This window comes from Lygodium microphyllum, chromosome 14 (assembly GCF_053477565.2).
Source record: "Lygodium microphyllum isolate KBCC chromosome 14, Lygodium_microphyllum_v1.1.10, whole genome shotgun sequence".
NCBI lineage: Eukaryota > Viridiplantae > Streptophyta > Polypodiopsida > Schizaeales > Lygodiaceae > Lygodium > Lygodium microphyllum.
This window is the reverse complement of record NC_141148.1, coordinates 58,426,651-58,450,465: the sequence shown is the minus strand read 5'-3', so window position 1 is coordinate 58,450,465 and position 23,815 is coordinate 58,426,651.

Here is a 23,815-nt window from a genome sequence, read left to right as displayed (position 1 = left end):
TGCTATGAGATGAAGTAGCACTTGGATTAGCAAAGGAGATTGGAGGATCAAAGTAGTAAAATATGCATTTTCAATTTATGTGAATTTTATACTTTTATGATTAATACTTAATTAGATTAATTACCACCCTATCTAAGGAGGAAGGCTAGTTTCACTCTCTATTTCTTTGTCTTTGTGTTCCCATTCCTTTCCATTGCACACTATCACAAAAATATGTCTCAAATGCACAAGACATGAACTCCCCCTCTCTATCTATGCATATCTCTTTAGTAGATTGCAGAGGGATTTCTCATGGAGTTTTTTGAGGATGCATATTTTCTTATAGCCCATGTTGACAGGGTGACTATCATGCTGAGAGGTTTCAATAGCTTGCACCACCTCAGTGGCCATGGTATGATAGACTACTGAATCTCATTGATATCCTAGACTAGCACATGCAAAAATTCTTGCCATCTAGTCTCTTCCCATCAATGATCCAAGATGAGATCCTTCATTCCACATGAGAGGGATACACACTTATGAAGAGCACGAGCCCTAGCCTCGCTATCCTGAGTCCCTCCATGCCTTACCCCCCAAGGATGAGCCCCTCTAGGAGGGGCTCCTCCATGTCAAGCCTTGATCCCCTAAGGAGGAGCCCCTTTAGGCGCCCCCCCCCCCCCCCCCCCCCCCCCCCCCCCCCCCCCCCCGCCCCCAAGGATGAGACCCTTCAAGACAAGCCCCACCTCATGCAATGGTCCTCTCGACAAAAAGGCCCCAACTTGTGACTTCCCCCTCATCACCAACACCTTCTTGTGTGCCTCTACCTCCACCTCAGCACCTCAACATCTACTGGTTTAGATGGAGGATGAGCTCACTATCCATAATGAGCTCAACCTCATCCTCAATGAGTGCTTGGTGATGATGGGGGAGGTAGTGGCCCCTAGTAGGGTAGTTGTACCTTTGAGAGGGTAGCAACAGGTTTTGGAGTTGGATTTGATGGACATTGGAGTGCTTGCTCACCTAATGAAGAGGAGTTGATTGACTTTGTCCTTCTTGCTCTCCAATAGTAAGTTTCAGTGTTTGTTTTTGGGCATCTCAGTCATTGTTTGGTTGATTTGTTGCCTTAATAATCTATTTTTGTGCCCTTTGCATTTGATAGCTATATAATATACCACTAGAGATCCATGTATTGTCTTGACCTAGTATTGTTGTATCTTGTGCAATATGACAAAGTCTCATGGATGGACACTTTGAAGTAGTGGAGTTACATCTCAACCAATGATGTGTGAACTATCTTCATTTTGTACCCTTAGAAGAAAGTGTTTGATTAAAAAAATTTCTTGTATGTGTAGACCTAGTTCCTTATCTTTGTTTTGGTTATTTATTTACTTTGATGATTGAATAGCTCTCACTAGAGTTTGATATCATATGACATCCAACAAAACATTTGTTATTTTATAAATTTTGTTGGTAGGGGCTACCATGGAAGTGCTCGACATTAAGTATCTACATCTCTCCTTTAAGATTTGGCTCATGCTCTTTGAAGGTGTCAACCCTAAACTAACTTGACTTGTGTCTCTAGGGATGGGCACAAACTTGTGGCATGCATGGATGGCATTCTTTTTGTAATAACCCTTTTATGTAATTTAAGTACAAGGATCATGTAGGTCCCACAAGAGGGCCCCTAAGACATCAATTGTGGATGGAGGATGTGCCTCAACACATTTCCCCTTCTGAAGGTTATATACGGTCTTCCAAATATGAATGGTTTTTATGATGCAAGCTTGTTTTGCTAGTCGAAGATCATAGTTTGTAATTTCTTCTTTGGCATAGGATGTTGATATAGGGAAATACTTGGGGTTTGAAGTCAAGAAATTCAAAGTTAGTTCCATTTAATTTTTTGCATCTGTGATTGTTTCCAAGAGCCAAAGGGAGGAGGTGTTGCGGAGAGAGGAGTTAGAGAGAGAGAGAGAGAGAGAGAGAGAGAGAGAGAGAGAGAGAGAGAGAGAGAGAGAGAGAGAGAGAGAGAGAGAGAGAGAGAGAGAGAGAGAGAGAGAGAGAGAGAGAGAGAGAGAGAGAGAGAGAGAGAGAGAGAGAGAGAGAGAGAGAGAGAGAGAGAGAGAGAGATTACAAAGGAGGCATGAGCACGAACAAGAGTAGATAAGGGATCTGTAAGAGGTGGCAGATGATGTACAAGGTCATGATGAGGAGGCTATGGAACAATTTCATTAATGGGTTGAATCAAGACAAGCTATAGAGAGTGGGTCACAAAAGTGGTGGAGAGGGGAGCATAGAAATTGGAAGCTCTTTGGCATGATATGTACAAAGAATGTCAATCCTACCTAGCCCCATCCACAACATCCCCCCCCCCCCCACCATCACAACAACAACCCCAAGGACAACCTCACTTCCCTAACAGAGACAACCTAGCCACACACGCGGCCACTGCTCCTCAAAGATTTGGTCCCTACCCTCGAGGAGACCCTTGAACCTAGTCTTCAAGGCCTCTGCATTGTGATTTTTTAGTGCTTGTTTGTCTCATATATATTGCTATACTTGTTGACATTTATTTGATGATATTTTCTTGAGTACAAAAGCCCCATGAAATGTTTACCTTTCTTTTGAGAAAATGCCAGCGTTTATAATTGTGAAAAGGCTAGTTCATTTTGATTATAGTTGAGTTGATTGAAGTGCTTATCATATTTAGTGAATCCCATGAGGGTCACCACCAAAGTGAAAGAGCCCCTCCTTGGGCCAAAGGGCCCCACTTTGCTTGGTGTTGACCCTCGTGTGCACTGAATGCTATATGGGTCACCATCAAGCGAGAGGGGCACCTCATTAGGGTGATGGCCCCCTATCACTTCGTTGTGACCCTCCAAGTGTAGGATGTTCAAATTTGGTGCTATTCTCAATGATAGTTAGCTCCAATATGATTTTCTTATAGCCCAATGTTGACCAATACACACTGATATAAGAGATTACTCAAATGAGACATAAGGAATCTGCATTTATGAACCTATTTATCATGTACAAAAGTACCCATATGCCACAGAAAGGTACAGTGGGACTACCAAATTTAGCACTCATAAGTATCAAGACTACCAATAATGGTATAGTGAGGCATATAGTAATGGTCCTAAGGAAGTACCCAAAACTACCAATTTTGGTACCTTGGGATAGAGAAAACCATCAGTAAATACAGTCATGGAAAGAAGTATAGAATGACTCCAGATACAAAATAAGTATTGAGAGCTAGGGAATGTGCTATCCAAATGTAGATTGTGACACTATAAGATATAGGCCTTATATCGACGTTAAAAGCGACGAAAATGTAAATAACAAAATATGCCCCCGTCGTTGCAAAAAGCGTCGTTATTGGCGATGCCATAGAAGATTCGGTATCAACGTCGTTATTGGCGTCGGTATCAGTGTTGCATTTGCGACGTTGATATCGACGCTAATAATGACACTGATACCGATGCTCTGCGACGCTAATAACGATGCCAATAATGACATAAGCAGTAAATTTGCAATGCTAATAGCGATGGTAACATGGATTTTTTTTTGGTGGCAGGGCAGGGGCCATACAAAATAGTTTTTGCACTGTGTACAATGCTCGTGTAAACAAAAACAAAGTATACTGAAATCATAACACTGATACATAAAATAAATACATGATCTCTTAATGAAAGCAACTAGTACAATCATGACAAGATATCACTACTACATAGAAAATGTCTACACAGATCAGGTGACCAAAAAAGAAAGGTGTGTGAGCTCTAGGGATCCAAGGGCGAGCTACATATCCTCGCCATCCGAAAGCTCGTCCTGCAGCAAAGGAGCATCGAATGGACTCTGCAAAAAAAGAAACAATAACACATCAGTCCACCATACAATAATGCATTCTAACTAAACATGGTAACTACGGACAAGAAAGATGAATGACTTACAGGGCCGTCGCATCTATACAATCGGTCGATCAATGCAATGAGACCGTGCCTCTCTGCATATTGAGTCTCAAGGCCGGTCGGATCACGATTTGTAATGGAGTGCTGCAAAGAAAACAAAATACTAATTGTTAGAAACATGATTGTTAGTACAAAGGATTTTGCAAAAAAATAAACAAGTAAAACAAAAGAAAAACTTACAAAGTCCTCCAAATATGCCCTGTGGCTGCCACTCCCAAGATGATGGACCACTCCGGTCTCTAGTCGTGCCCTCGCCGCTTCGCACTACTGAATCCAACGTTCTGGAGAATTTGTAGCCTCCTCCCTTAGTCGGTGCCAGTTGTCCGTGTCTAGCCACTTGGGCTTTGCAGCCCCACTCTTGAGTGCCTTGCGTGCGTCCAATCGTCTGTGTGACATATATGCATACATGCAGTCCATCATCTAGCCTGTAGAAAATCTATCTATACTGAGGTTAGAACCGGAAACTCCTCATGCAAGGATGCTACTATGTAGTCCTTGCTCCCCTCCGGTATATTCTTCCAATGATCTAAGACGTTGTACCGAAAAACTTGTTGGCACAACTCTCTCATGCGAGCCATCACCCTCCTCCCCTCATCATTCATGATGATGGCTCCTGACCTATCGTCGACTAGATAGGCATATCCCCATGGGGTATACCTACGATGGGTCCTCTCCCACCTGCATCCACGCTCCTAGGCATATCCAGGAGATCCCTGTGCATTCGGTGTACCAACCGGAGTAATATCTATCGGAGTGGCACCCATATGAGTGCCACCTGCAGACAGTTGAGCAAAAGCTGGAGTAACTGGAGTAGACGTCCCCACAGGTGTGACAAATCCTGGAGGTGACGCAACTCCAGTAGAACGACGAGATGGAGACACCGCGTCTGTGCCTTTACAGCATCCACCTGAGCCTGAGCCACACTCCCTGGAACTGCCATGAGAGCGAGGAGTTGCACCTATATCCCATGCCGACCGCCAGCTCACTGCCTCTGTATCTCTGAAACATCCCCTTGACCCTGAAGCACTCCCTCCCTCAAGCCCAAGTCTAGAGCTTCGACCTCGTTTGCTCCAAGCTGAAGCATCCAATAGCACAGAAGTAGATCTAGCAGAGCGGCCTGATGATTTCCGAGACAGCTCCTGGTCTACCATGTCTTTGAATCTCGCGATCTGGTCCGGAGACATGCACGTGAAGATATCCTGCAACTCCTCATCGCTCATCCCTCGACTCATCCTGAAAATGTTACCTGCACGGACAAAAAATGATGTTAGCATAATCAATTTAAATCATACAAAGCACGTTAATATAAATCCTAAAAAAATAATCTCCCTTAAAATGCATATCTTATGTACCCTTATAAGTGATTGGTCAATGAATTGAGTAAGTGGATGCTCCAAGTATGAAGTATCCTATGGTTCCATGTCAATCTCTTAACACAACTCCACATACATTGAAATGTCGATAGACATGTCACCACAAAAGGATGAGTCTGTTGAGCATTAGAGTTTGCAGCAGTAGAATGTGTGCACAAGAGGGAGAGAAGAGCTCAAAGTACAATAATGAAATCTTGCTTACTAAGTTGCTTAGAGTACAACTTGGGTATAGTCTCTCACTAATGATAGTGACCCATAGGTTGTTTATATAGCCCTTTGCCAGCTAGGGTTAGGGTTTTTCCTACCCTTAGGGCTATTCACACCCATCTGCCCTTATACTCCCTTGCTTACAGTGGGTTTCTATGCCCATCTTCTAACACCCCCCCTCAATGCCAGGGTGGCATTGGATTACAAGACATGTAAAAGACCCCCTCCCTTTTTGGATGCCTTTATAAATCAGGCTTACAAGGTTGTTTTAGGTAGATGATTTAAATAGTCAAAATAGTCGATCTTCAGATGAATTGGAGACATAGTTGGCCACCAATTCTTTGGGTATTTCAGGAGTGTTGGGGCATTTACTTGTTATATGCCCTGTCTTCTTGCATTTGTTACATTTTATCTTCTCGAGATACTTCTTCCAGCATTTGTTTACAAGATGTCCTTTTTTCTTACAGAAAGAACATTTAGTGAGAACTGTATGAACCAATACTTGTTAACGGGAATTTGAAGTTGCCTGAGTGTTGCTGCTTTCTTTGTGGTTCCTCTTTTCTTCATCCAAACAGGATTGAATGGTACTTGCCAAAGTAGGATCTAGAATGTTGTTGAGAGTGGTTACAAGAGTAGGAAACACCTGTTTTACACATTTTAGGAGAATAGCAATAGCATCTTCTTCAAGTATTGGAACTTATACAGAAGCAAGCTGTGCCATAAGTCCCTTCATATGAGAAATGAATTTTTCCAAATCTTCTCCTGAACGATATTCCAAGCTAAAGAATTCAATTTTAAGGAAGATTTTAGTATTCTTGCCAGTGGCTCCATAGAGCTTTTCAAGCTCATCCCATTTTTCTTTAGCAGTGCTTAGTTGATCAACATGATGAATCAGGGATTCATCTAAGTGTAGCATTATGATTGCTTGAGCCCATTGGTCATCCTCTATATCAATCATATTTAAAGAGTTTACAACTCTACTTCCTTGAATAAGAGGCCAATACCCTCTCTCCATCATTTTGTATTTTATAAGTACATGCCATGGATGGAAATCCTTACCATCAAACCTTCAAATTTGAGGACGGACATCAGCATATGTTGTGGTCATTGGGAAGGTCTTACCACTTGTTAGGACAAGGGTAGTGTCTAGTCCCTTACAAACCTTTCACTGAATGTGGAAGCAATTTAGACAAAGTGAAGTCAAAGTTGCAATGAAGAGAAAGGCTGAAAATCATATAAGTGTAATATTTCCAGGTATGACTTTGGTGGTCCTTTGTTATGTGCAAGCTTCTTCCGTGGTTTAATAGTCTTTTTAGGTTTTAATGAAGTAAACCTAGACTGGACTTCAGGCTCCTCCTTGTGGTACGGCTTAGTGGATGAAGCTTGTGTTGGACACGGTTTGTCTATGATCTCAATGCTTGTTGTTGCTGATGACTTCGAGGAGAGTATGATGACACTCATGTTATTGATTTCACTGACCAATGTACTTGAGACAATGTCACTTACGGTATGTAATACACTTCTTGTGCATAATGGTCTATGTGTTTAGTTTACACATAACCTTACAACAATTCATGAAGAGGAATAAAAAACTCACTAGGTTTTAGTGAATGCCCATTAAGCTATTCAACTGATGATTTATGATTAGTGTTAAGAGAACACTATTATCAAGCTTAGTGAAGTGCTTGAATGGAACCATGTTGGAAGTCGGCTTCTCGATGCTTGATGATGTCTATTGATCATGCCCAAGAGCTTCAGACTCTGGAATAGAATTCAGAGACTCTGCTTTAGTGATTAGAATCACTGTTAATGAAGCTCAGAGTGTAAAAATCCCAAAATGTCAAGCTTGGAGCTTGTTGGCTATGGCTGCCCAAAAAAACACAGTTAGGGTTTGGCTTGTAGCAGCCAGCAAAAGAAGAATTTCCCAGAGCCCTCTTAGCTGAGGATAGCCCACTTGGGGGGCTATCAAACCCCTATGATAGTGGCTGAGATTGTGCCGCCTGCTGCCCGCGTTTCAGCCTGAGATCTGCGCCTGTCTAGACTGCGTTGTTTTTTCGAAACTTGACAATGCTGGCCTCAGACGTGGACAATGTCAGTGTTTGAACTGACAGGGAGCTGCGCCTTGATGTGGGGAAAAGATCTCCAGAAGAAAGCTTAGGCTAATATGGCCTCCTTTGTTCTCCTCAAGTCCTCCAATGGAGGTAGGTTGTAGGCAGCTATGGAGGAAAGAAGGATAGAGTGAAGAAAATGACAGCTAATGTGCACTAAGTGATGACTGATGCTGAGGGAAGTTGGGGAGATCAAAGATGGCTCTAATACCATGTTGAGAATCAGAGTTTGCAGTAGTAGAATGTGTGCAGAAGAGGGAGAGAAGAGCTCAAAGTACAAGAATGAAATCTTGCTTACTAAGTTGCTTAGAGTACAACTTGGGTACACTCTCTCACTAATGATAGTGACCCATAGGCTATTTATATAGCCCTTTGCCAGCTAGGGTTAGGGTTTCCCCCGCCCTTAGGGCTATTCACACCCATCAGCCCTTATACTCCCTTGCTTACAGTGGGTTTCTATGCCCATCTTCTAACAGAGTCCACCTCGTTCTCAAAGAATTCTTGGACTCCTGTATTTCTATCATTGTTAGTCAATGCTGGCCCCAAGCTTTCGGTGGTCCCCACCCCTTGCAATATCAATCCCTCTATTTGCATATTGTCTTCATCTATGCTCGGAACATTGCTTTGATCATATACTCTCACACTTCGGGACGCTAAAGGTATAACATACCACCATCGAGGTTGTCGGGGGTTTGGATAGAAGATTACCTGTTCACAAATACATACAAGAGAGTTTAAACTATTGTGACATGTATCATATCGTAATACAATTAACAAACAAATGAGTTGATGCACCTGTTCACAATGGGCCTGCAACACAAAGGTGTCGCGCAAATCCATCCATTTGTTCGGAATCTATTTCAAGAAATCCAGATGGACCTCATCGAATTATTGCTCCAGCTCCTTCAAGTATCACTTTGAACCACTGCACATCGAATAATATCATGGATAAGCTACGATAATCCACTATAATAATACTTTGCAAGTTTCCAAAACACTCCATCTCATCTATAACCATGTTTGGATCCGTTGCTCGTCACCGGCTCTCCTATTCGAACCTTGCTATGATACCACAGGCCATTGTGGAGCGCATTTTGTCAATACGCTCCATGCGAAAACGTCGTCCGCACAACCATGTTGCATTATATATTTTGTACTGTACATTGAAACACTCAAATTAGATGTCACATATAAAATATAGATACGAAAAATCCTAAACACCTCATCACCTTTGGACTACATCCCCTTGAGAATTCCCACTCCTCCATTGAGACCTCTGCCCCTTCGCGAGATGCTGCGGTCAAAGCTCCATGCAACCATCACGTTGACATGAACCGCAACGTCTCCTCCATGCGCTTTGGATATCGAATCGGTCTATGATGCATACTACGTTTAAATTCAGATCGCGCTTTCTCTCGATCTTGCTTAGCGATCTGGTATTTGGTGAGCCACGTCTCCATAGAGACGTGGTGCAACATACAAAAGCGATTCACCTTCTCCTCCATTGTAGCATCCATTCTTTTTTCTACCCCATTTCCAACCACCACATCTCTAGTCAGTCTATCATAATCCTTCAGTGACCATAGCATTTTGTTGTCTAGATCCACCGTTTGGTAGCCATTGTGAAATATGCACTAGCGCATCAAACACCAACCAACCTTCAGCCATGCTACCTTCTGGCTGAGCTCGTTGTCACACAAAGCCTTTTAGGGTTTTCATAAAGCGCTCCAAGAAGAACATCCATCGCGTATGGATAGGTCCAGCAATCTCCAAGGATTTCACGAGAGAGGAGCTCTTAGCTCTTCGGATTCGACAGTTGGAGAGGAGACCAGAGGATATTCAGCTAGCTATTGACAGGTTGAAGGTTGCTAGACTAAGAAATAAGGACAGGTTTGACAGCAGGCATCGCTTACGGCATAGAGCAATAGAAGAGGGAGATTGGGTATTGGTCTTTGATAGCAGCCTTGAAAATCAGCATACTGCACTTTGGAAGATGGTGAAAAGATGGTTTGGACCGTACATAGTCAGACATGTTTTTGATAATGCAACATATGAATTGACAGAATTAGATGGGACAGTGCTTAGAGCGCCTATTGCTGGAAAAAGAATCAAGATTTTCAAGAAAAGAGATGATGAAGATTATGCATTGGAAGAATTTGCAAGAGAAGAGCAACGAGAAGAAACTCCAATGGAAGAGACAGATGATATGACAGATAATCTTGTTGATATACCGGAAATGCATAATGAAGAGATTGATCTGTTTGTGGATCTTGATGATAACGATCATGGGTAGTTGGCCCATCCGGAGGATGCGCAGGATTAGAGGGGATGGATGTCATATTGCTGCGCATTCGAGGTGTGAAATCCACCAAAAAGTTGTATGTTTGACAACGGGTAAGGGATATAGTCTTGTGGAATGCAATGATCTCAGGATATGCTGAGTATGGGCTTGCTGTTGAAGCTTTGAACTGTTTTGAACAAATGCAAATGGAGAGAGTGTATTCAAATGTAGTTACATGGAATACTCTGATATTGGGCTATGCTGTGCAAGAGGAAAGTGAGGAGACCATCCTGCTTTATGCCTAGATGTTGTGCAAAGGGAATATGCCAGATAGTGCTACCTTTTTGAATGTTCTGAGAGCCTGTCATATCAAGTCAGCACTTGAAACAGTAAAAAGAATCTATGCCCAACTCAATAATGCTGATATGTTTGATGCCGACCTTGATCTTGTAACAGAAAATATCGTAAAGGGTGGTTTCTCATACAGTGGCCAGCGGTGTACTGTTGTGAAAGTTGTTTTGGTTATGGAACCTATAAAGGTAGTTTCAAAGATGAGTAAGCTAACTGTCGGTGCACCAGAAGAAGACTCTGACATAACTACGGTTGTTAGTGAGTCATCTGCAAAGTATATAGAAGGTTTGGTTTTGGATGCCAAGGAAAAAGGTGCTACATTCTGCCAGGAGTACAAAAGAGATGGAAACCTGATATGGCCTTTGCTTATTAATAAAGTTCGCCTTGACGTGAGGATTGCGTGGCAAGAACCTTTTGAGCCTATGCTTCCAGTCATTAGAATCAGCAATGTGGAGGAAGGAATCCACCACTGTAATGCAAACAATTTTGTTTTGCAGGGTTGTGTTTTCACAAGAGATATTAACAAAGTAATCACGATTAGCAAGACAATGGAGACCGGAACAGTTCAGATCAATTCTGCCCTGCTCGTGGATCTGACCACTTTTCTTTTCAAGGGTCTTCCGAAAAGCAGAATTGGGTCATTCAGAGGGAAATTAGCAGGCTATTTGAAAAAGCATTTATCTTTGACAAAATTAGTAGACAAGAAAACTATGTTGGGAGGAGATGACGCTGTGGGAAAAAGGCCTCGCAAAGCCTCAGAAAAAAAAATAGGGAGAAGAGGGGAGGAGCATAAGGTGGCTTTTTGAACTTGCTTGGTTCCTGTGGATGAGAGGAAGATCGCATTTGTTGAGGAGAGGAAGATCGAATGCTGGGGAGGAGCGATATTGTAGTCCAAGATGATCAACATGGTTTATGAGGAGTGAAGGCTTGCAAATACGCTGTGCAAGGCAGGCGGAAGATGAAAATTCGAGTGTGTGGAAGGGAAGGATGGTCGTTTGGTCTGGAAGGGTGCTAGCTCTGCATTCAGAGTGACAGAGGAGGAAGGACTTAACGTGTGGAAGAGACCGAGGACGCAACGAAGCTGAAGAAAGAGAATGGGCTTTAAAGATGATTGAACACACAAAGAAGCTCGTGGAAGATCGGTTTAACCTGAGGAATGGCTATCAGTTCGATGCAGAGGTTGTTTATGGAGATACAGGTTCAGTTATGGTGCAAGATATGGGTAATCAGAACAGCAAAGGGATCTTCTGAATTGAGAGAGAGCGAGGCAAAGACCTTTCAGAATTCATATGGAAGGAAGGCTACTCACATTCCGCAGACTCTAAGAGTGTGTCCTGAGGAAATTCGTGTAGCCACAGAAGCTGCTAGGCATGCTCTGAGCTTCATCAGGGAGAGTTTTCCTGAACTGGAGCCAAAAATTAGTCTGTCGACAGTCTGAAGGGAAAGTCAACCTGTGTAGCTGTTACGACCTCCCACTTACCTACTTCGACAAAACAATTCTGATTGGCAGCGCAATACTTTGGGGGGCTCTGTTTTGATGATCATCAATCACGATAGGGAAAGCGTAGATCGATGTTGCTACAGCTGTTTCCCTCCCTCACTCAATCGATATGCCCGTCTCCATTAATGACACAGAGCCTTCTCTTAGTGATGACCAAGGCAATCCAATTGCAGGTTCCCTCAACAAGATCATCTCCGCAAACCCATTGCTGCTACCAGCAATGCTGTCCTATGGGGTGAATTCTCTAAGGCCTATCAGAGAGGCACATGTAAAAAAATAATTGGGAACATCGACTTACTGTTTTGTCTTCATTGCGGATACTTGCAAGTATCTGAAAGTGACCAGCATTTACTGCTATGATTTTCTCTGTGCTACTCGATGCACATTCATGGAACTGTTATTCTATTCTCTACAACCAGCAGTAGCAGAATCTATCCATACAAAGTTGGTCAAGGTGCTGATAGTCAATGATGCAAAACATTTGGGGAGTCCGAAGACTGTACTCAACTTTGGAGACACACAACTAGAGATATTCAATTATGGCATGACCTTGATTAAATCTTCTAAAATTTGAGTTGAATTGCTTAGATCCATAGTTACCATTGGTTTGAAATTGCTGTGGATGCTTGTCTCTTCCTCGAAGCTTGTCTTCAGTGTCATGAGCTAAAGAAATTGCGTCTTCAAGAGTTGCAGGCTTGAACATATTGACTTCAGCGTAGTAATGCCCAAGTAATCCAGACATATACTTGCGCTTGTGAGTCGCTTCAGGTACGTCTTCAAGCATGCGTAACTAGAGTAATGCATTCCAAAAGCGTTCGGTGTACTGAGGAATAGGCTCACGATCTCTTTGATGAAGAAGGTCCCATTGCTTTATGGCTTTTTCATGAAATTGTGGAGGAAGGAAATTCTGCATAAACTTCTTCTTGAAATTCTCCCAGGTAGTGGGACAATCTATACTCTTACGAACCACGGTCCACCAAAGAGATGCTCTATCCACTAAATGATTAGTGACACACTTGATTTTATCTTTTTCTGCATATGTTTCCTCATGAAAGTAATCATCAAACTGACTGATGAATGCAAGAACAGTTTTTCCATCTCGAGTGCCATTGAAAGTATGGAATTTGAAATTTCTTTTACTTATCTTTGTTTCTTTGCGGCGGATGGATTGAGCTTCAAGAGTCGCGTCGATGGTACGTCAGATAAGATCTTCAGATTGTGGTTCCTCTTTATCGGTAGTCGATCTTTGTAAATTAGCCAATTGAGCTTGCAATGCTTGCTGAGCTCGTCGTTCCTCATCCAACTGCATCATAATTAAATCCAGCTTTTGCTCCATCGTAGGTTCAGGAAGATCGCCTTCAGCCATTAAATCATCCATATGTGATTCCTTCCTGCCAAGGTAAAACTGACCAAGTCAAAGCACAAGTCTCAGTCGGCATAACAGGTTTCTGACCATACATCAACTCTGCAGGCATATATCCTGTGGTAACACTATGAGTCGTACGATCAGCCCACAAAGCAAATGGTAGAAGTCTCGACCAGTCTCCAATCCGTCCTCTGCATGCTTTGGCTAATGCTTTCACTATCGGCGGATGCCCTCTTTCACTCTTCCCATTTCCCTTTGGATTATATGCTGTAGTTAGAGCCAACTTGATTCCTAGCTGAGTGAAAAACTCCCTAGCTTCATCTGCATCCAATTCACCACGATCCGTAGTGATCTTACCCACACAACCATACCTGCAGAAAATTTCCTCCAATAAGAACTTACACACTGCACTAGTGGTCTTCGTTCTCAAAGATCTGCCCTCAACATGATTGGTAAGATCCTCTCTAGCCAAAACAATATACCTCATCTGCCATAGACCCATAGGCATAGTAACCAAATCAACTACCCACTTATAGTGAATGCATAGCGGATAGGTTGGATGAAGCTCATCTCAATGACACACTACCGAATACATCTGGCAGTCTCTGCAAGTCTCAACAAAGTGAGAAACATCTCTATACATGCCTTTCCACCAATATTTCTCCTTGATTTTCTCATAAGTAGCCCACACTCCTCTATGACCAGCCCAAGGACTCTCATGAAACTCCCTCATCACCTGTAACTGTGTCTCTCTATCGCAGACAACCCGCAAAGGTAATCCACCTCTTTTCTTTGGATGCTTCCAAAGAAATCTGTCCTTGAGAAAATAACCATAGGCTTTCCTTCTGATCTTCTTGAACTCTTCATCTGTCCATTCATCTCTTTTGCTTAGTGTACTAAGGTACCTGCCAATCTGCAACCAATCTCCAACATAGAGTTCTTCTATGAAAGCCACAATATCATAGACATGACAAACATGATCAACCATAGTGGCTGAAATTTCTACATCATCCTCTTCTGCAAGTAGAGTCTCCTCATCATCATATCTGGCTCTAGACAACATATCTGCCACTGGATTATCCTTCCCTGCTATGTGTTTAAATTCCGGATTTAATGACTTGATGTATGCAATCCATCTCAGCATAGCTATATCCGGAGTAGAGCAACTCATGATCATACCAATCAATGGCAAGCAATCTGTCTCTACCACAACTGAAGCTCCAATAAAGTACTCCTTGTCACATTTGAGAGCTGTAACAATCCCCAATAACTCCCTCTTGATTTGCGGATATCTCCTCTGTCTCTCGTTTAGGACTTTTGCCCCAAACCGAATATCATACCTATTTCCATCTGCATCATCTTGACCCATAGCCCAACCTATGCCAATTGGACTAGTGTCAACTGTCAATACAATAGGCCTTCCACAATTATAATCTGCTTTCCTGAGAGTAGGAGCATCTTGCAATAACTTCTTCAATTTCCGCATGGCTCTAATGTGGCTCTCATCCCAATAGAATTTCTGCCCCTTTCGAAGCAGCTGATATAAACAATCTGCTATGTGTGCAAAATGAGGTATCCAAATCATATAAAACACACAAGCTCCAATGAATCTCCGTACCTCTGAAGTGGTAGAACAATACTCCACAATCTTGCCTATAGCATTCACCTTATCAGGGGAGGGTTTCCTGCCATAATATCCACACATATGTCCAACAATGACAACCTCATTCACTCCAAAAACAGATTTTTACCTTGAAAGTGTCAAGTTCACTTCTTCTAACCTGGCCAAAATCTTCTCACATGCTGAAATATGATCAGCCACAAAGTATCTGCATTCCTGATCATTTAGACTCTCATTCTTCTCTTCTTCTGCACACCCCTTAATGGGCACATCATCCAAGAAAGGCATGGTAAGCTGAGGTATATAATCACGAAGGACCTTATGCATGGCATTCATCATATGCGCAACAGAATTAGTAGCACCTTGAGGCAAGATACACATCCTGACAAGCCCAATAGGAGTTCTCATGGTGGTTATGTCCCTGCTTTCCAAAGCCAGCTGAAACTGATCATATCCTAAATACAAATCACCTAAAGAATAGATGGCACGTCCAGCAAATGCTTCTGCAAACTCATCCACAACTAGACCTATACCAACATTCCTGATAGTAACTCTGTTCACTGGCTGCATGTCCTGAATAAATCGGAGAGTGCCATTCTTCTTTGGAACTGTAAACCACCTGTTTGAGTATGGTGCAGATGAAGGCTCAAGAATTCCCATCTTGATTTTCTCATTCAATAAGTCAATCGGCTTTGGCAGGTGTGCCTTAGGCACTGGAATAGGTCGGAGATTCCATGGAATATGAGGAATAGTAAAAATGACCATAGGAGCAACAATATCAGGATTCACACACCCAATCTCATGTGGGAAAAAAGCAAATCCCCTTCCATGTCGCTTAAGCATCTCCTGAAAGCATTGCTTCTCTATGGGTAGCAAGAAATCACCATTTCCAATTTTCAATTCAGCAAGAGTCTCTACTGAAAATTTATGACCAATATGCTCTGGATTCCTCAAAATTGGCTGTTTAGCAGCCCTCTCTATTTGCTGATCACTATCAGGTGGAAGCGGTACAGCAACCGGCTTTACCTTCTTATCCACAGTTTTGTATTTCGTGTCAACCCTGGCTTCATTATGCTCTTCTGCATTATTCAAATCTTGCTGTAAATCAGCAATTCTGCACTCCAATGGCTGAATATCCTCAGCCCTCTGCTCTCTGGACTGCATAGAAACAGCCCTAAACTCTGGATGCTGAAATATTTCAGCAGTAAACTCTGTTGGCTGAAAGTTTTCAGCCCTCTGTGTCTCTGAAAGCTGATCATAACCAGTTGGAAACTCTGTTTGCTGAATTTCTTCAGCACTCAACACTCTTTGCTGAGTTATCTCAGCCTCTGACTCAATCTGTGACACAAAATCTGCAATTTCATGAAACATGTCCAGGGACTACACTAATACATTACTGTGACAACTCTGCATATCAGTTTTCAGCATATCTTTCATCTCTTCCATTGTATCTGCACAAATCATACTGTCATACATCCCATCTATGTGCTCCTCATCCTCTAAAATTCCTGCATTTTTCAAAATTTTCTCCTTCCTGCATATATACTGCTTGACAGCTCTAGGTAACCTAGAAATCTTTTGATAGCTCATCGAACTGTTTGCCAAAATCCCAACAAAATTGGAGGAGAAAACACTGCTGCCAGGAGGCGAGAACTCCAATCTCCTCTGCTCTGTACCACCGTCGTCTTGCGAAACAGCGGTACCTAATGAAAACCCGAATCCCTCATAGTGGGCAAAGGTGCATCTCTGAGAGTATCCCTGTTTCTAACATGGTTCACACATACAGTCATAAACTGAACTGCTCTCATGCCATCTTTACTGCGAATCCATGCATAAGCAGATCCATCATCCATTACCTTTGTTTCCATGCGCATCTCTGTGATGAATGGCTGTCCAAGAATTATGGGATAAGAGCATGAATCCTGCACAAAGAAATGAAAATCCTCCTCTACATCACCAATAGAAACCCTGACTCTAGGACAGGCAGCATACAAATCACTTGCAGAATTATTGGCAGCTCTCATACGCCACCCATGCTCTACATCCATAGGCCATCTGTTACTCTCATAAACTCCACGAACTATGAGATTAATCTCTGAACCATGATCCACCAATGCAACATAAGGCACCTGTTTCTCTCCAATCTTTACCATCATCTCTGTAGTTGCCCTAGCCCAATGGCTCCGCGAAAAGTGACTATGCGGTATCAAGACAGGCTCATCAATTTCAGCATAATGCATAGGCTGAACCCTCTTCTCTACCTACGAAAAAACAGAAGCATTCTCAACCATAACCTCATCCTCATCCTCATCCTCATCCAACTCCCCAATCAAAACTCCCTGTGTATCAGTGGTAGACAATGCATGTCTTTTCCTCTTCAGGACCTCCTGAAACTGATCCTGAAACTCTCTTTTCGAGATGCCCAAAATCTCAGAGATAGTGAAAGTCACCTCACTGCCAAGTATCTTGTCATTAAAGATTTTCTTCATGTCTGTAGATGTCTCAATATCGGACATTAATCTAAACCCTGGCTGCTTTCTCTCTCTAGGCTCTTGCCTCTTTTCTCTCTTTTGAGCATCTTCCATATGTCGATCTGGCCCTGGTCTTGAAGACAGTCTTGCAGTAGGTGGAGTAACAAACTCATCCCCTCTAGTCTTCTTAGATGCACTTGGATTTTCTTCATCCCTCTTACGCTTCTCCTCAACAAGTGCATTTGCTCCCTGAGACTTAGCCAAATAAGCATAAATAGAGTACCTGTCAACAGGCGAGTCCCAACCTGTCTCTGATATGATGCTAGAGCTTGCACTAGTCAAAACAGTTTGCTGAATTTTCCCCTTGTTTGCAGTCTCCATAGCATAAGTCCATAGCGCTGACCGAGTCTCTGATCCCTTCTCAATCTGGACTCCATATGCAGAAGCATCACCTCTAGCTGTCACATAAGAAGTACGCGCAGCCATGTCATCCACTAACTTCTTCATTCCACCTTTACCAAAGTTGGTAGCAAGTGGAGCTCCTGTCTTAGTCAACCAAATCTTACCATCTTGCCCCCAATATACCAAAATCTTCCTACTTGCATCCTGAAAAGATTCACAATCCCTACAATGCTGATGGTCCGTAATATCACACCAAATACATCTCCGATCTCTCCTAGGTGCACTAGGAGCACTCCTAGGTGCAGTAAGAGCACTAGAAGAAGTAGTAGACGCAGTCGAAGCAAACTGCTCCTTCAATTTTCCCACCAACTCCGCTTTAACTGACTCTAGTGTCAAATCTGTTATGCCTTTGATTATGTCATCAAGAGAGATAGGCATCGATGGAGCGGATGGTTTTGGAGCAGAAGGTGTAGGCATCGGTTGTGGAACAGGAGGAATAGGTGGAGTGGAAACAGTAGGCACTGGCATAGGCCAAGAAACTGGCTGAGGAGGAGAAGAAATAACAGGGATAGAAGCAGGCATAGGAGCTGATGATGGTGTAGGTGTCATGGAACCATTCTGTAGGCGAGCCTTCCATATCCTCCTCTTGGTCAAAGTCGAGACTGCATCCTGAGCATCCTACCAATCCGTTTTAAGACCCATAGGCTTCGTGCGATCCTCAAGAAGCTCACCCAATTCTTCTTGAAGAGCAGGATCTGCAGCTTGTAAGAAAAGCTCAACTTTTTCAACATCCAATGCTCTTTGTTCAATGACATCAAGCTAACTATACCTTTCCTCAAATTCTCGAATCAACTCTGAAGCAGCTAGACCTTTGTTTGGCATGTAGACCCACTCTCGGAATGACCGCCATGTAGCCATCCCAAAGTCCTCAATGAAATACTCTTCTTTCAGGCCTTCTTAAAATCTTGCCAATGTGTATTTTGAATAAAAAGATCAGTCACTTTTGCCCTCAAAGTGGGTGTGACAAGACTAAGGAAATACTTACTCATAAGTCCAGCTGGAACTCCAAAAAACCCCATCTTGATCTCATATGTCTTCAAATATGCTGAAATATTTCGGCCGTCAAATAGCTTCTTCTCATTCTCAACTGCTTCAATAGCCTTAGTCGCGCTGTTTGCATTCTCCTGCTCCGAATAGAGTTGTCTTTGCTGAGACAACTGCTGTTGATGCAATTGTTGCTGCTGCTGCATATACAATTGTGTCTGCTGGTTTTGGAGCTGCATATACATGGACATATTCTGCAAAATCTGCTTTAGATCCTCTGTTGAAGTACTTGACGTAGCAGTCATTGATGGAGCTGAAGTAGACGTAGCTGGAATTGTAGAAGAGGCTGAAATAGAGGCTGAAGTATCTCCCATCCTAAAATTTCTACGACGCTTTCACGTCGGGTTCACCAAAGATGTCGAAGGGTTTTCGAAAGCAAAGTTGCAACCACAGAGGTTCTTGAGAAATTCCAAGACGGAAGATCAAGCGAAGCAAATAATCAAGACAAATATGATGCCAAGTAACAATTGTATTACTGCCAAGTTATCACTGTGAGCATAGAGAAACATCATAACAAAACCACATGTGATCTATGCAATTGACCCATGCCATGTATACAAGCTCTTATTAGAGTCCAAGCTTATGAAAAGCAAGGTTTCAAATGCACACAATTGACAATAGTTTCTACCTTCTTTGCATAATCTATATGTGATTGCAATAGTTGACAAATCTGTGCCACCCTCTCATGAGCAGTATGATAACTGAGAATAGCTCTTCAAATCATGACGATTAGACTCTTGAAAATGATGACTTTGTAAACATAATCAAGCTTCTGATTATAATTGTTATAGCTGGCCATGCTGGAGAATTGGTTGAAGATGATGAAGGGAACTAATGGGATGTTCACATTTAGTTTAAAGAGATGCATCAAGGAGCCATGGTAAAGTCCTGTCCATTCCCAGCCTTTGACCCCATGCAATAAGGGAAGGTATAAGTTTGGCAGTGGTAATTAGATGTAACAGCAACAACCCTTGGCCATAATTGAATATCTCCAGTTGTGTGTCTCCAAAGTTGAGTACAGTCTTCGGACTCCCCAAATGTTTTGCATCACTGACTATCAGCACCTTGACCAACTTTGTATGGATAGATTCTGCTACTGCTGGTTGTAGAGAATAGAATAACAGTTCCATGAATGTGCATCGAGTAGCACAGAGAAAATCATAGCACTAAATGTTGGTCGCTTTCAGATACTTGCAAGTATCCGCAAGGAAGACAAAACAGTAAGTCGATGTTCCCAATTATTTTTTTACATGAGGCTCTCTGATAGGCCTTAGAGAATTCACCCCACAGGACAGCATTGCTGGTAGCAGCAATGGGTTTGCGGAGATAATCTTGTTGAGAGAACCCGCAATTGGATTGCCTTGGTCATCACTAAGAGAAGGCTCTGTGTCATTAATGGAGATGGGCATATCGATTGAGCGAGGGAGGACAGCAGCTGTAGCAACATCGATCTACGCTTTCCCTATCGTGATTGATGATAATCAAAACAGACCCCCCCAAAGTATTGCGCTGCCAATCAGAATTGTTTTGTTGAAGTAGGTAAGTGGGAGGTCGTAACAGCTACACAGGTTGACTTTCCCTTCAGACTGTCGACGGCGTAATTTTTGGCTCCAGTTCGGGAAAACTCTCCCTGATGAAGCTCAGAGCACGTCTAGCAGCTTCTGTGGCTACACCAATTTCCTCGGGACACACTCTTAGAGTCTGCGGAATGTGAGTAGCCTTCCTTCAATATGAATTCTAAAAGGTCTTTGCCCCGCTCTCTCTCAATTCAGAAGATCCCTTTGCTGTTCTGATTACCCATACCTTGCACCATAACTGAACCTGTATCTCCATAAACAACCTCCGCATCGAACTGATAGCCATTCCTCAGGTTAAACCGATCTTCCACGAGCTTCTTTGTGTGTTCAATCATCTTTAAAGCCCATTCTCTTTCTTCAGCTTCGTTGCGTCCTCGGTCTCTTCCACACGTTAAGTCCTTCCTCCTCTGTCACTCTGAATGCAGAGCTAGCACCCTTCCAGACCAGACGACCATCCTTCCCTTCCACACACTCGAATTTTCATCTTCCGCCTGCCTTGCACAGCGTATTTGCAAGCCTTCACTCCCTCATAAACCATGTCGATCATCTCGGACTACAATATCGCTCCTCCCTAGCATTCGATCTTCCTCTCCTCAACAAATGCAATCTTCCTCTCATCCACAGGAACCAAGCAAGTTCAAAAAGCCACCTTATGCTCCTCCCCTCTTCTCCTTGTTTTTTTTTCTGAGGCTTTGCGAGGCCTTTTTCCCACATCATCGTCTCCTCCCAACATAGTTTTCTTGTCTACTAATTTTGTCAAAGATAAATGCTTTTTCAAATAGCCCGCTAATTTCCCTCTGAATGACCCAATTCTGCTTTCCGGAAGACCCTTGAAAAGAAAAGTGGTCAGATCCACGAGCAGGGCAGAATTGATCTGAACTGTTCCGGTCTCCATTGTCTTGCTAATCGTGATTACTTTGTTAATATCTCTTGTGAAAACACAACCCTGCAAAACAAAATTGTTTGCATTACAGTGGTGGATTCCTTCCTCGACATTGCTGATTCTAATGACTGGAAGCACAGGCTCAAAAGGTTCTTCCCACGCAATCCTCACGTCAAGGCGAACTTTATCAATAAGCAAAGGCCATATCAGGTTTCCATCTCTTTTGTACTCCTAGGAGAATGTAGCACCTTTTTCCTTGGCATCCAAAACCAAACCTTCTATATACTTTGCAGATAACTCATTAACAGCCGTAGTTATGTCAGAGTCTTCTTCTGGTGCACCGACAGTTAGCTTACTCATATTTGAAACTATCTTTACTGGTTCCATAACCAAAACAACTTTCACAACAGTACAGCGCTGGCCACTGTATGAGAAACCACCCTTTACGATATTTTCTGCTGCAAGATCAAGGTCGGCATCAAACATATCAGCATTATTGAGTTGGGCATAGATTCTTTTTACTGTTTCAAGTGCTGACGTGATATGACAGGTTCTCAGAACATTCAAAAAGGTAGCACTATCTGGCATATTCCCTTGGCACAACATCTAGGCATAAAGCAGGATGGTCTCCTCACTTTCCTCTTGCAGGGCATAGCCCAATATCAGAGTATTCCATGTAACTACATTTGAATACACTCTCTCCATTTGCATTTGTTCAAAACAGTTCAAAGCTTCAACAGCAAGCCCATACTCAGCATATCCTGAGATCATTGCATTGCACAAGACTATATCCCTTACCCGTTGTCAAACATACAACTTTTTGGTGGATTTCACACCTCGAATGCGCAACAATACGATAACGCAAAAGTAGTAAATCTGATCTCATTTGGGTGAATGAACTGCAGGTTAAAGAAAAACATATGCACCCTAGGCATAAAGAATTTCTTGCACACTTTAAAGATTGTTTTGCAGAAGATCTACCACCTGGTTTATCTCCTTCATGTCCAGAAGACCACAAAATGGATTTGATTCCTGGTACACAACCACCTTGTAAATTACCATATAGGCATAACCAGATAGAGCAAAAAGAAATTCAAAATCAAGTTGAGGAATTACTAAATAGAGGATTGATTAGACCTAGTAGTTCCATTTGGTGCACCTGTTTTGTTGGTAAAGAAGAAGAAGAATACTTATCGTATGTGCATTGACTATTGTGCTTTAAATAAGATCACTGTAAAGAATAGATATCCAATTCCTAGAGTCGATGACCTTATGGATAAACTGCAAGGTTCTGCCATATTTAGTAAAATAGACCTTAAATCTGGTTATCATCAAGTGAGATTAGATAAGTCTGACATATTCAAGACTGCATTTAGAACACAATTTGGTCATTATGAAATTTTAGTGATGCCTTTCAGATTGACTAATGCACCTGCTACATTTGGTAGAATGATGAATCGTATATTTTTGAAATATCAGCATTGTGTTATTGTATTCTTTGATGATATCTTGGTGTTTAGTCAAAATGAGAAAGAACATTATGACCATTTATCCTTGGTTTTCAAGTTATTGAAAGATAATCAACTGTATGCTAATCCGGAAAAGAGTGAACTTTTTAAAATAGAAATTGAATATTTAGGTCATATTGTATCATCTGATGGTATTAAAGTTGACCCTAAGAAAATAGAAGTAATATTGAACTGGCTTATACCTAAAAATGTGCATGAGTTACGATCTTTCCTAGGTCTTGCTAGTTTCTACAGGAAGTTTGTGCAAAATTTTTCATTACTTGCTTTGCCTTTGACTAAACTTTTGAAGAAAGGTATTGTTTATCATTGGTCTGATAATCAACAGAAATCCGTTGACTTATTGAAACATGCATTAACCCATGCTCCTGTATTACAACTGTCTGATTTTAATAGACCATTCTTTTTAGTAGTTACTGATGCTAGCGGATCTAGAATAGGAGCCGTACTTATGCAAGACAATCATCCCATAGCCTATTCTAGTTGTAAACTGAAACCCTCCGAACTTAAATATTCCACATATGATAAAGAATTATTAGCTGTGGTACAAGCTTTAAGACAATGGAAACACTACTTAATGGGTTCTGAGTTTATGATTAAGACTGACCAACAAAGTATTAGACAATTACTTAACCAACCCCAAATATCTGACAGACATATCAAATGGGCAGCCTTTATTCAGAGTTTTCATGCGATTATTCAGTATCAACCAGGTAAAGAAAATGTAGTGGCCGATGCATTAAGTAGAAGACCCACCATTCACAATATTTCTGTTATATCACTTGATTCTCTAACTCCTATGAAAGATACTTATCATCAGGTTATTACTTTTCATGCTGATTGGAATAAATTAGTTGGAAATAACTGGATTCCTATTGATTCACCGTCTTATAATGATGGATTCATGTTTTATGAAAAGAGATTATGTGTTACAGTTCCATTTAGATCTTTTGTTTTGAATGAGATTCATTGTCCTCCATATCAAGGTCATAGATGTATCATATCTACTTTACGTATATTAACTGAAGATTTTTATTGGCCACATATGGACACTGATGTATCTAACTTTGTTTCTGAATGTTTGATTTGTCAAAGAG